The 12,439-nt window shown below is 40.6% G+C and overlaps 1 protein-coding gene across 1 annotated transcript in view; it reads left to right on the top strand.

The window, feature by feature from the left end:
• Window positions 1-815: 815 nt before the first annotated feature.
• FAM169A (family with sequence similarity 169 member A) overlaps window positions 816-12,439 on the top strand; it is a 127,106-nt gene continuing 115,482 nt past the window's right edge. The window contains exon 1 of the mRNA XM_077462534.1: window positions 816-993. The gene's annotated coding sequence lies outside the window, so the exon portion shown is untranslated. The remainder of the gene's footprint in view (window positions 994-12,439) is intronic.

Genomic DNA, 12,439 nt, shown 5'->3' with positions numbered 1-12,439 from the left:
AACAGCTGCTGTGCCGACATTCTTGGACTCCAGGACAGGTAAGTGTCCTAATGTTAAAAGTCAGCAGCTACAGTATGTGTAACTGCTGACTTTTAATCTTTAAAAAGGGCGGGCGGGACTCCTCTTTAAACATACTTTAAAGCAAAACTAAACCCATCAATTTAACGTCCCATTTTCTTGTGTCCTCAACCAAACTGACAAACCATCAAACGGCTGGAGTCATAACTGCTTACTTATGTAGCACCATGGATGGCAATTACAGATCAATCAGAGTGTAAGATGGCAGCTTCCTTGGCTGAAAAGGATTGGAGGGTATAGTTTCACCTTAAAGTGGAGAGGAACTATACTCACCTTCAATTCAACAATGGTCCATCCTGGCGCTCCCCGCCGGTCGCAGACATCTTCATGCAGCCAGCTTCTGGGTCTTGAACTCTGCCCGCTGTCATTGGCCAGGCCGTGATGACATCACCCCGTACATGGGTGGGAGTTCTGTCAGCTTTGGCATTGCTGAATTTGGGCAGTAAGCTGGGTGTGCACCTACGGGGCGGACGGGCAGGTAAGACAAAGCATGTCTCTTACACATTAAAAATCCTGCCTGTCTGCCCATTATTATTTCCCAGCAAAAAAGTAATATTTGTAGATGAAACTGAAACAATATAAAATGAAGTACATTGTAGGGAGAGATCCTCCAATCAGGGAGCGTGCTAGAAATCAGTCCAGCTGATGTCTCTCCTGTAAACTATCACATGATCTCCTCCTCTCCTCCAATAATGACAGTCAGTAGATTACAGCATAGTCCCGTACTACACCTCGTATAGACAGAGCGACCCGCCGCCAGCGGCATTCCCAGCCAGTGCAGGTGTAACGTCACAGGGGCAGAGGTAGCGGACAGCGCCGCGCAGCGCCGGCACGGGGGACTGCAAGCAGCTGTCAATCACGCAGTCCAGCAGCAGCAGCAGAAGCGAGAACCCGGGGAGGACAGACATTGTCTAGGTGAGTGATGGCGGCTGGCAACCCCCCTCCGTGTCAGTGACCCTCATCTATATCACCATCATTATCTTCATCATCATCACATCCTCCTCCCACCGCGACCCCTATAATAGCAGCCGCACGGCTCCCCCTTCTATTTCACCTCAGGTGATCATTACAATGTGTGACCTGGGACTCAGGTGGGCACCCCCCTCTACCGACCCATCCACCCGATCCTCATCGTTATCAGTGCCGCCCGGAACACCGGGACAGAGACCGTGTGTGTGCGGGAGAGAGAGACGGGCACCCCATGGGCCGCTCCGAGCCCTGCCTCCAATCTCCACATTATTCATACAGATATACCTTCTATACATATACACATATATACCTTCTATAGATATATATATACCTTCTATACATATACACATATATACCTTCTATAGATATATATATACCTTCTATACATATACACATATATACCTTCTATAGATATATATATACCTTCTATACATATACACATATATATACCTTCTATAGATATATATATATACCTTCTATACATATACACATATATACCTTCTATAGATATATATATATATATATATATATATATATACCTTCTATAGATATATACCTTCTATAGATATATATACTATATATATATATATATATATATATATATATATATATATATATATATATATATATATATACACCTTCTATAGATATACGCATATATACCTTCTATAGATATACACATATATATATAGGTATATGTATGTACCTTCTATAGAAATACACACACACACACACATATATATATATATATATACCTTCTATAGAAATACACACACACACACACATATATATATATATATATATATATATATATATATATATATATATAACTTCTATAGACATACACATATACACCTTCTATAGATATACACATATACACCTTCTATAGACATACACATATACACCTTCTATAGATATACACATATACACCTTCTATAGACATACACATATACACCTTCTATAGATATACACATATATACCGTCTACCGTCTTCTACAAACAGACATGGCCATATATTTTCACCAAACACAGGCATGGTCATATACCATCTACAGATACTATCATGTCCATATACATTTTACAAATATAAGCATGGTTATATACCATCTACATGGCTGTAAATACCTTCTACAATCTGGCATGGCTATATACCTAAAACAAACGCAGGCCGGGTCATATAACTTTTATAAATACAGGCGCGTCTGTATACCTTCTATAAATACAGACATGTCCATATAACTAGTACAAATACAGACATGGCCATAGATACCTTCTTCCTTCTACATATCTTCCACAAAAGGGTATGGCCATATACCATCTACAAATACAGACAGGGTCATATGTACCTTCTACAAAGCAGCATGGCTATAAATTCCTTCTACAAATACAGGCACATCCATATACCTTCTACAAATAGGTATACTTTAGTCATATACCTTCTACAAATAGGTATAGTATAGTCATATACCTTCTTCAAATACCAACATCTCTGTATATCTTCTACAAATACAGACATGTCCATATACCATCTACAAATGCCAGCATGACTGTATACTGTCTTCAAATAATGGCCTGTCCATATACCTTCTACAAATACAAGCACGTCCTTATACCTTCTACAAATAGGCATGGTTATATACCTTCTACAAATGCCAGCATGACTATATACGTTCTAAAAATACAAGCATGTCCATATACCTTCTACAAAGAGGCATGGCCATATAGTCCTTCTACAAATGCCAGCATACCTACATGCCCATATACCTTCTACAAATGCCAGCATACTCATATACTATCTACAAACGCCAGCGTGACTTTATACCTTCTTCGAATAAAGACGTGCATATACCTTATACAAATACATGCCTGTCCATATACCTTCTACAAATAGAAGCACATCTATATACCTTTTACAAATAGGCATGTTCATATACCTTCTACAAATGCCAGCATGACCGTATGCGTTCTACAAATACAAGCACGTCCATTTACAGTATCTCACATTTTTATAAATATTTTATTATATCTTTTAATGTGACAACACTGAAGAAATGACACTTTGCTACAATGTAAAGTAGTGAGTGTACAACTTGTATAACAGTGTGAATTTTCTGTCCCCTCAAAATAACTCAACACACAGTCATTAATATCTAAACCACTGGCAACAAAAGTGAGTACACCCCTAAGTGAAAATGTCCGAATTGGGCCCAAAGTATCAATATTTTGTGTGGCCACCATTATTTTCCAGCACTCTTGGGCATGGGGTTCACCAGAGCTTCACAGGTTGTCACTAGAGTCCTCTTCCACGCCTTCATGACAACATTACAGCTGGTGGATGTTAGAGACATTGCGCTCCTCCATCTTCCATTTGAGGATGCCCCACAGATGCTCAATAGGGTTTAGGTCAGGAGACATGCTTGGCCAGTCCATCACCTTTACCCTCAGCTTCTTTAGCTAGGCAGTGGTCATCTTGGAGGTGTGTTTGGGGTCGTTATTATGTTGGAATACTGACCTGCAGCCCAATATCCGAAAAGGAGGGGATCATGCTGTACTTCAGTATGTCGCAGTGCATTCATGGTTCCCTCAATGAACTGTAGCTCCCCAGTGTCGGCAGCACTCATGCAGCCTCAGACCATGACACTCCCACTACCATGCCTGACTGTAAACAAGACACACTTGTCTTTGTACTCCTCACCTGGTTGCTGCGACACACACTTGACACCATCTAAACCAAATAAGTTTATCTTGGTCTCATCAGACCACAGGACATGGTTCCAGTAATCCATGTTCTTAGTCTGCTTGTCTTCAGCAAACTGTTTGCAGACTTTCTTGTGCACCATCTTTAGAAGAGGCTTCCTTCTGGGACGACGCATGGTCTGAGCACTGACAGGCTGACCCCCCACCCTTTCAAACTCTGCAGCAATGCTGAAAGCATCATACATCTAATTCCCATAGACAATTTCTGGATATGATGCTGAGCATATGCACTAAACTTCTTTGGTCGACCATTGCGAGGCCTGTTCTGAGTAGAACCTGTCCTGGTAAACCACTGTATGGTCTTGGCCACCGTACTGCAGCTCAGTCTCAGGGTCTTGGCAATCTTCTTATGCCGCATACACACATGATCGGAATTCCGGCCAGAAAAAGACAGATGAGAGCTTTTCATCGGAAAATGCGTCCGTGTGTAGGCTCCATCGGAATTTAGCTGTCCAAATTTCTGCCAGCCAAAAATTGATAGCATGTTCTCAATTTTCCTAACGGAAAAACTTTCTATCAGAAATTCCGATCGTGTGTATACAATTCCGACATGCCAAAAATCACGCATGCTCAGATTCAACAACGAGACGGAAGCTATTGGCTACTGGCTATTGAACTTCCTTTTCCTAGTCCCGCCGTACGTATTGTACATCACCACGTTCTAAACTATCGGAATTTGGTGTGACCGTGTGTAGGCAAGACAGCTTGAGCGGAATCTTGTAGGGAAAACCATCAGAGCTTTTTCCGACGAGAATTCCAGTCGTGTGCATTATAGCCTAGGTCATCTTTATGTAGAGCAACAATTATTTTTTTTTCAGATCCTCAGAGAGTTCTTTGCCATGAGGTACCATGCTGAACTTCCAGTGACCAGTATCAGAAAGTGAGAGCGATAACACCAAATTTAACACACCTGCTCCCCATTCACACTTGAGACTTTGTAACACTAACGAGTCACGTGACACCGGGGAGAGAAAATGGCTAATTGGGCCCAATTTGGACATTTTCACTTAGAGGTGTACTCACATTTGTTGCCAGCGGTTTAGACATTAATGGCTGTGTGTTGAGTTAATTTGAAGGTACAGAAAATTTACGCTGTTATACAAGCTGTACACTCACTACTTTACATTGTAGCAAAGTGTCATTTCTTTAGTGTTGTCACATGAAAAGATATTCTAAAATATTTACAAAAATGTGAGGGGTGTACTCACTTTTGTGAGATACTGTACCTTCTACAAAGAGACATGGCCATATATTAATTTTACAAATGCCACCATGCCCATATACAGTGAGGGGAAAAAAGTATTTGATCCCCTGCTGATTTTGTACATTTTCCCACTGACAAAGAAATGATCAGTCCATGATTTTAATGGTAGGTTTATTTTAACAGTGAGAGACAGAATAACAACAAAAAACCCCCCAGAAAAACACATTTCCAAAATGTTATAAATTGATTTGCATTTTAATGAGTAAAATAAGTATTTGACCCCTTCACAAAACATGACTTAGTACTTGGTGGCAAAACCCTTGTTGGCAATCACAGAGGTCGGATAGTTCTTGTAGTTGGCCACTAGGTTTGCACAAATCTCAGGAGAGATTTTGTCCCACTCCTCTTTGCAGATCCTCTCTAAGTCATTAAGGTTTCAAGGCTGACATTTGGTAACTCGAACCTTCAGCTCCCTCCACATATTTTTTATGGGGTTAAGGTCTAGAGATTTGCTAGGCCATTCCAGGACCTTAACGTGCTTCTTCTTGAGCCACTTCTTTGTTGCCTTGGCTGTGTGTTTTAGGTCATTGTCCTGCTGGAATATCCATCCACAATCCATTTTCAATGTTCTGGCTGAGGAAAGGAGGTTCTCAACCAAGATTTGACAGTACATGGCCCCGTCCATCGTCCCTTTGATGCCGTGAAGTTATGATGTCCCCTTAGCAGAAAACCCTCCAAAGCATAATGTTTCCACCTCCATGTTTGACAGTAGGGATGGTGTTCTTCAGGTTATAGGCAGAATTCCTCCTCCTCCAAACACAGCAAAAAGTTGACGCAAAAGAGCTCTATTTTGGTTTTATCCAACCACAACACTTTCACCCAGTTCTCCTCTGAATCATTCAGATGTTCATTAGAAAACTTCAGACGGGCCTGTGCTTTCTTGAGCAGGGGGACCTTGCGGGCGCTGCAGTACTTCAGTCCTTCACGGCGTAGTGTGTTACCAATTGTTTTCTTGGTGATTATGGTCCCAGCTGCCTTGAGATCATTGACAAGATTCTCCCATGTAGTTCTGGGCTGATTCCTCACCGTTCTCATGATCACTGAAACTCCACGAGGTGAGACCTTGCATGGAGCCCTAGACTGAGGGAGATTGACAGAAATTTTGTGTTTCTTCCATTTTCAAATAATCGCACCAACTGTTGTCACCCTTTCACTGAGCTGTTGGCGATGGTCTTGTAGCCCATTCCAGCCTTGTGTAGGTCTACAATCTTGTCCCTGACATCCTTGGTCAGCTCTTTGGTCTTGGCCATGGTGGAGAGATTGGAATCTGATTGATCGATCTGCTTCTGTGGACAGGTGTCTTTTATACAGGTAACAAACTGAGATTAGGAGCACTCCCTTTAAGGCAGTGCTCCTAATGTTTGTTACTTGTATAGAAGACACCTGGGAGCCAGAAATCGTGTTGATTGATAGGGAATCAAATAATTATTTCACTCATTAAATTGTAAATCAATTTATAATTTTTCTGTAGTGCGTTTTTCTGAATAATTTTGTTGTTATTCTGCCTCTCACTGTTAAAATAAACCTACCATTAAAATGATAGACTCATCATTCATTTCAGTGGGCAAACGTACAAAATCAGCAGGGGATCCAATACTCTTTTTCCCTCACTGTACCTTCTACATATACAGACATGGCCATATACCATCTACAGAGAGGCATGGCTATATGTATCTTCTAAAAACAGGCATGACTGTATAACTTCCACAAACAAAGCTTTCTCAATGTTCTGCTTTATGACTTAGAAATCCACCTATATCTGAGTTTACATTTGTATTGCTGCTACAGGAATCTTTTTTCCAGAACAAACCTCCATTTTAGAATTTTGGTTTTACTGTTTATCCAGTTTGATAAATTCTCAGTTTTTATGACAGTGTACTTCACAGGCCAATCGTGATACAGACATACAGACAAAGATCCTGTGTCTTTCATTGTATAGGGTCTGTGCATTTCTTTTTGCCATATTATTGGCCACATGTGGTTCTGGTGTATAGAAATGCCCATAACAACCCATCAGAGAGCTTAAAGTGGATGTAAACCCATTGTCATCCTTTCTAAACTACTGCCATAGGGGTTATCTAGAAGGATATACATGCCTCCTGCATGTGTCTTTACCTGTCAAATGTCTCCCCTCTGTCTGTTATGAGACCCGAAAAACTGCAGATTCTGTGGGTGGGTCTGTTGTCTGGAGATCAGTGGGTGGAGTCGTGAGGTCAGTAGACTTCCCGCCCACCTCTACACTCCGCTTGTCAATATGCATTTTCTCCTGTGTATTTCTTACACTGAACTTCTGCTATGATCTCTAACATCCAGTGAAAAGACAGGAAAGTAACCACATGACTTCAGCATGCCAAATCATGCTGAGGTGTGGAACATCCAATCCTTGCAGAGCAGCAGAAGAAAGGAGTGGGAGAGAATTAAAAAATAATACATGTCTCTTAGGCCAGTGCACGAGATATGTAAATCACCTGTCACTCACAGCAAGGGGGAGGATTTGACAAAGTTTTTCTCTGTTTGTCAAGATTTATCTGACTGAGCAATAAAAGATGATTGCTCAGAGCTGGATTTACTCTTTGTGGCAAGACTGGGCTCAAATGATAGGAAATCTTATACTCTACATTATGACATAAAAAAAAAGAAAAAAAAGAAATCGGGTTTACATCCACTTTAATGTAAAAGATGAAACTTGTTTCTGGGGCCTGGTTTACACCGCCATTTGTATGTGTTTATAGGACATTTCTAAAAGCATGTAAATGTGTGTAATGATTTCACCGAGTATAATTCACAATGTGTATTTCTATGTGCCTTTAGTTTAGCTGCACTTAAAGAAATATAATTCTGGCATCCAGGGGCAGATTAGATACGTTGTCTGAACACATGTAAATATTTGAAAATATTTGAAAAACATGCAAATATAAATATAGGAGATCTGAGCAGAATAACGTATCTTTATATTTCTGAGATCATTTCTCCTGCGTTTACCAAACGCATGATGCTTGTGTGAATGTAGCCAGAACTCTTCAAATGTTGCTCCAGTGTTTGTAAATCAAAGCCGTATTTATTTGTAGTGGATTGTGGCTCATGACTCCTGATGGTAACACAACGATCTCCAATAAATAATTTTCTTTTGCCTCTTTCCAGTAAATGCACCCTGTAGCCTCTGGAAATGATTATGTATGAATTTACAGAGAGCTTTGTGGGTTTTTACCTATTTTATTTATTTACCTAATTTACAAAGCTACACAATTGAGAAGGTTGACTAATGGTCCATCTAAAAAATACATAGGGGAGAAGGGGTTAAACCACGGGACTTTAAAGGTGCTGGTATATGATAATAAGATAATAACACAGTATGTATCATAAAAGACACAGATTTTTATTGCAATAACAAAAATACAAAATTGATCACATGAAAAAGATAAAATTGATTATCCACATTATTGTTTTCAGATAAACCACAACAAAATTGTGTATTATAAATCACTATAGAGTATACCACTCAACATGTTTCGCTCCAAACGAGCTTCCTCAGGAGTTACAGGTACACCTAGTGGATAAACTAAAAACAAATACAAATCAAATGTGTATCAAATATAGATATAACTGGCAGTAGTGTACTCAAATTGCATTTTTTTCAATAATAGCCAGAATACTATAATTACATAACAATTCTGTTAGTTCTCATATGTTGTAACAAATATTAGATATTTTATAAAGTATAGGTCCATATATGATCTTTCCTATAAAAACCAGATTGCGCTACTTGCGCCACATAGTTTGACCCCAACCGATGGGTAATGTAGAGCCCGGGCCTTAGATTTGATACCTATATGTCCAATTGGGGGCCACAGGAGAGCTATTAAGAAAAACCTATATTACAGAATAACTGTTAGAAGTCTAGCCATTGGCACTCATTGGATATGCTAAATTATAAATAGATAATATAAATTACCTGGATTTTTTAGATTGAATCAGCAATTTCTGTACTGAACAATATCCACATCAATGAATGTAGATCCGATCGTATATAATAAGCTTGGACCCAATGGCACGACTGCAGTTTATAGGGACATACCCTGGCAATGTTTCTATAAGGATGTGTATAGAAACAGGTAGTGAGGGATAATTAATCAATGACCTCCAGCATAAAACACTGTATACCGGAGCAATGAAATACAGCCACTAAACATACCTGCTATAGATGAAATGAGGCTCAAACTGACACATGGTGGGGGGAGAGACAGAAGTGACATCCCACTGGCACAATGGCGAGTGGCAGAAAGTTGGCGGTCCTATGTTTATCCACTAGGTGTACCTGTAACTCCTGAGGAAGCTCGTTTGGAGCAAAACATGTCGAGTGGTATACTCTGTAGTGATATATGATACACAATTTTGTTGTGGTTTATCTGAAAACAATAATGTGGATAATCAATTTTATCTTTTTTCATGTGATCAATTTTGTATTTTTGTTATTGTAATAAAAATCTGTGTCTTTTATGATACATACTGTGTTATCTTATTATCATATACCAGCACCTTTTAAGTCCCGGGGTTTAACCCCTTCTCCCCTGTCTATGTATTTTTTCATGCATTAAGGGATGTGGTGCTGATGTTGTCTGTGTCTACCCCGGATGTTTATATAAAGGTCCATCTAGTTCGGGGGTCAGAAACCTGTAGATCTCGGACAGGTGACTGGTAGATCTTGGCCTGGGTTTGCTGACCCGCCATCCCAGAACATCAAACAGAATGCAATTTAGAGGGACTACTTGTAAGGTTAGAGCTGTAGTAGGGAGCAAGAGCTTCATGAGCCGATGTTTCCTCTGTAGTGCTGACTCCTGTCCTATGCGGAGTAATACCAACTGCACTCCACTGCACAATTAATCATTAAATAAATCATGATCTCGATTCGAACCCCCGGACGATCTCTATAGCAGAGTTTGCCGATTCTTTCATATAACAAGTGGAGAGACTTATCTGCTCAGTCAGCTGTCAAAAGAAAACATTGGGGCAGTCCCCAAGATTTTAACATGAAAGATTGTAACTAACTCTTCTTTCTTAGATCAAAGGGATAAACTTTTGTGTGTAAAGAAAAAGTCCAGGCAGTCTGTCAAGTTTTTAACAATGTGTAAATGCAGGAAGTTTAACCACTTAAAGTCTAAATCTTTTTCTGACACTTCCTTCTTAAGGTAAAATCAATATTTTTTGCTCGAAAATTACTTGGAGCCCCAAACATTATATATATTTTAGCAGAGACCCTAGGGCAGTGATGGCGAACCTTGGCACTCCAGATGTTTTGAAACTACATTTCCCATGATGCTCCACTACACTGCAGAGTGCATGAGCATCATGGGAAATGTAGTTCCAAAACATCAGGGGTGCCAAGGTTCGCCATTACTGCCCTAGGGAATAAAATGTCATGTCACACTGTATTTGCCCAGCGTTCTTTCAAACGCAATTTTTTGGGAAAAAATACACTTCAATGAATAATAAAAAAAAAAGAAACAGTAAAGTTAGCCCATTTTTTTTATTTTAATGTGAAAGATGATGTTACTCCGCTAAGCAAAAAAATCATGATTCTAATTTTAGCCAGAATTGTGCAGCTCTACATTACACCTCTTATCCCAATTAGCGGTCTCCAGAGTGGTGCCAGCAGCAGGAAAGAAGAGATCTTCAGGTCAGTAAGAAGCAATACATAATAGTATAGGGCTGCTTTCACACTGATGTGCTGCAGTTTACCCACACTGTGGGGGCAGGGCAGTGTACCTGCAGCTGTCCTGTGAGTTTGCTGCACTTAGCCATGAACTTCTATTATATCCTGCTGTTTTACCACCCCCCCCCCCCTTTATGTGTGAATGAGCCCTAAGGGTGCTGCTGCTGAATGCAACTAAGGGCTCATTCACAAGTGCAGATTAAATCAGGTGCGGTACTGTAACCAGTGACCTTTGACTTCACCTGTGTTGTTCAGGTAGATCTCCACCTCTTTAACGTTGCCTACCCCTGATCTGGTTCAACCTACCCTGTTTCCCCGATAGTAAGACACCCCCGATTGTAAGACGTATCGGGAGTTTCAGAGGGGTTGGCTAATATAAGCCGTACCCCGAAAGTAAGACATATGTCTTACTTTCGGGGAAACACGGGGGTATTGCCGCCTCCCTCTCATCTAGCTGCGCGCCGCCTCCTGCCCACGTCCGCACCGTCCCCCTCTCCATACGTCGCCGCGTCTGCCATTTCCCTCTGATCTTAATGAGCGCCGCCTCCTACCCACGCCTGAGCCGTCCCCCTCTCCATACGTCACCGCGCCGTCCCCTGCACTTGTCACTGCCTGTCACTCCTGCTTAAAATACGGTAATGCACACAGTATTAATCATACATCAGTAAAACATACACACTGGCATACTGGGGTATCATCTGCTGTATGTAACCCAGTGGGTATCAGCAGGTGTCACACTGGATTAAATACAGCAGGTGGTACTGTATCACACATAAATCTGTTTTATCCTCCAGTATTCCACTGTTCGTTCTTACCATTTTTCATTGTTTTACATGTTATGCAATGTTGTAACAAGACATTCTTGGCACTTCCTTTTATAAAACTGTTTTGTGGTGAATACAATACTGTTCAGGTTGTTAATAAATGTTAATTTTATGGTTAAAACAAAAAATTCGACAATTTTTTTTCCAATATAAGACATACCCCGAAAGTAAGACATAGTGGGGCTTTTGGGGATAAAAAGAAAGTAAGACACTGTCTTACTTTCGGGGAAACACGGTATAAGTGTGAGTGTTCATGTTTGCTATCAGTTTCCATATCCCTGTACATTGTGTTCGCTGAGAAAACCAGCTCTGGATCCACCAACTGTGGATGGGGGTTCCACATCGTTGCTGTTACAACAGTAAAGAACCCCTTATTCGATTTAAGATTGATCCCTTCTTGTGCGATTTCATTGTGTGGCTGCGTGTTTTCTTTAGAGATCTTAGGTTAAAGTGATATTAAAGTGGTTCTAAAGGCAGAATTTTTTTTTATCGTAATGCATTCTTTTATGCATTAAAATGGAAGTCCATGCAAAATCTAAAATCCCTGCATCTATAGACACCATGGATCTAACACTAACCTCTCTATCCCTGTAAAGAAAAGATGTGTACATACCCTTTTCAAGCTGATCTGACCCACTCCGACCCGATCTCCCGTGCCAGAAGCTCTGCAGAGGATACGGACGACAACGGCTGTGAAATAAATGGGAAGTGACATCATCCAAAGAGTTACTATGGGGGTTCTGTTGTCCTCCGTCTCCTCTCTACTCGCCAAGGCTGACAGCTCAGCGTGGGATGTGGTTGGAGAGGGTCAGATCGGCTTCCAAAAAGGTATGTATA

This window comes from Lithobates pipiens, unplaced genomic scaffold (genome assembly GCF_037356315.1).
Source record: "Lithobates pipiens isolate NorthernLeopardFrog02 unplaced genomic scaffold, aLitPip1_a1.2 Scaffold_3, whole genome shotgun sequence".
Classification (NCBI taxonomy): Eukaryota; Metazoa; Chordata; class Amphibia; order Anura; family Ranidae; genus Lithobates; species Lithobates pipiens.
The sequence above is the reverse complement of the archived record's forward strand: the minus strand, read 5'-3'. Positions and strand labels throughout refer to the sequence as shown.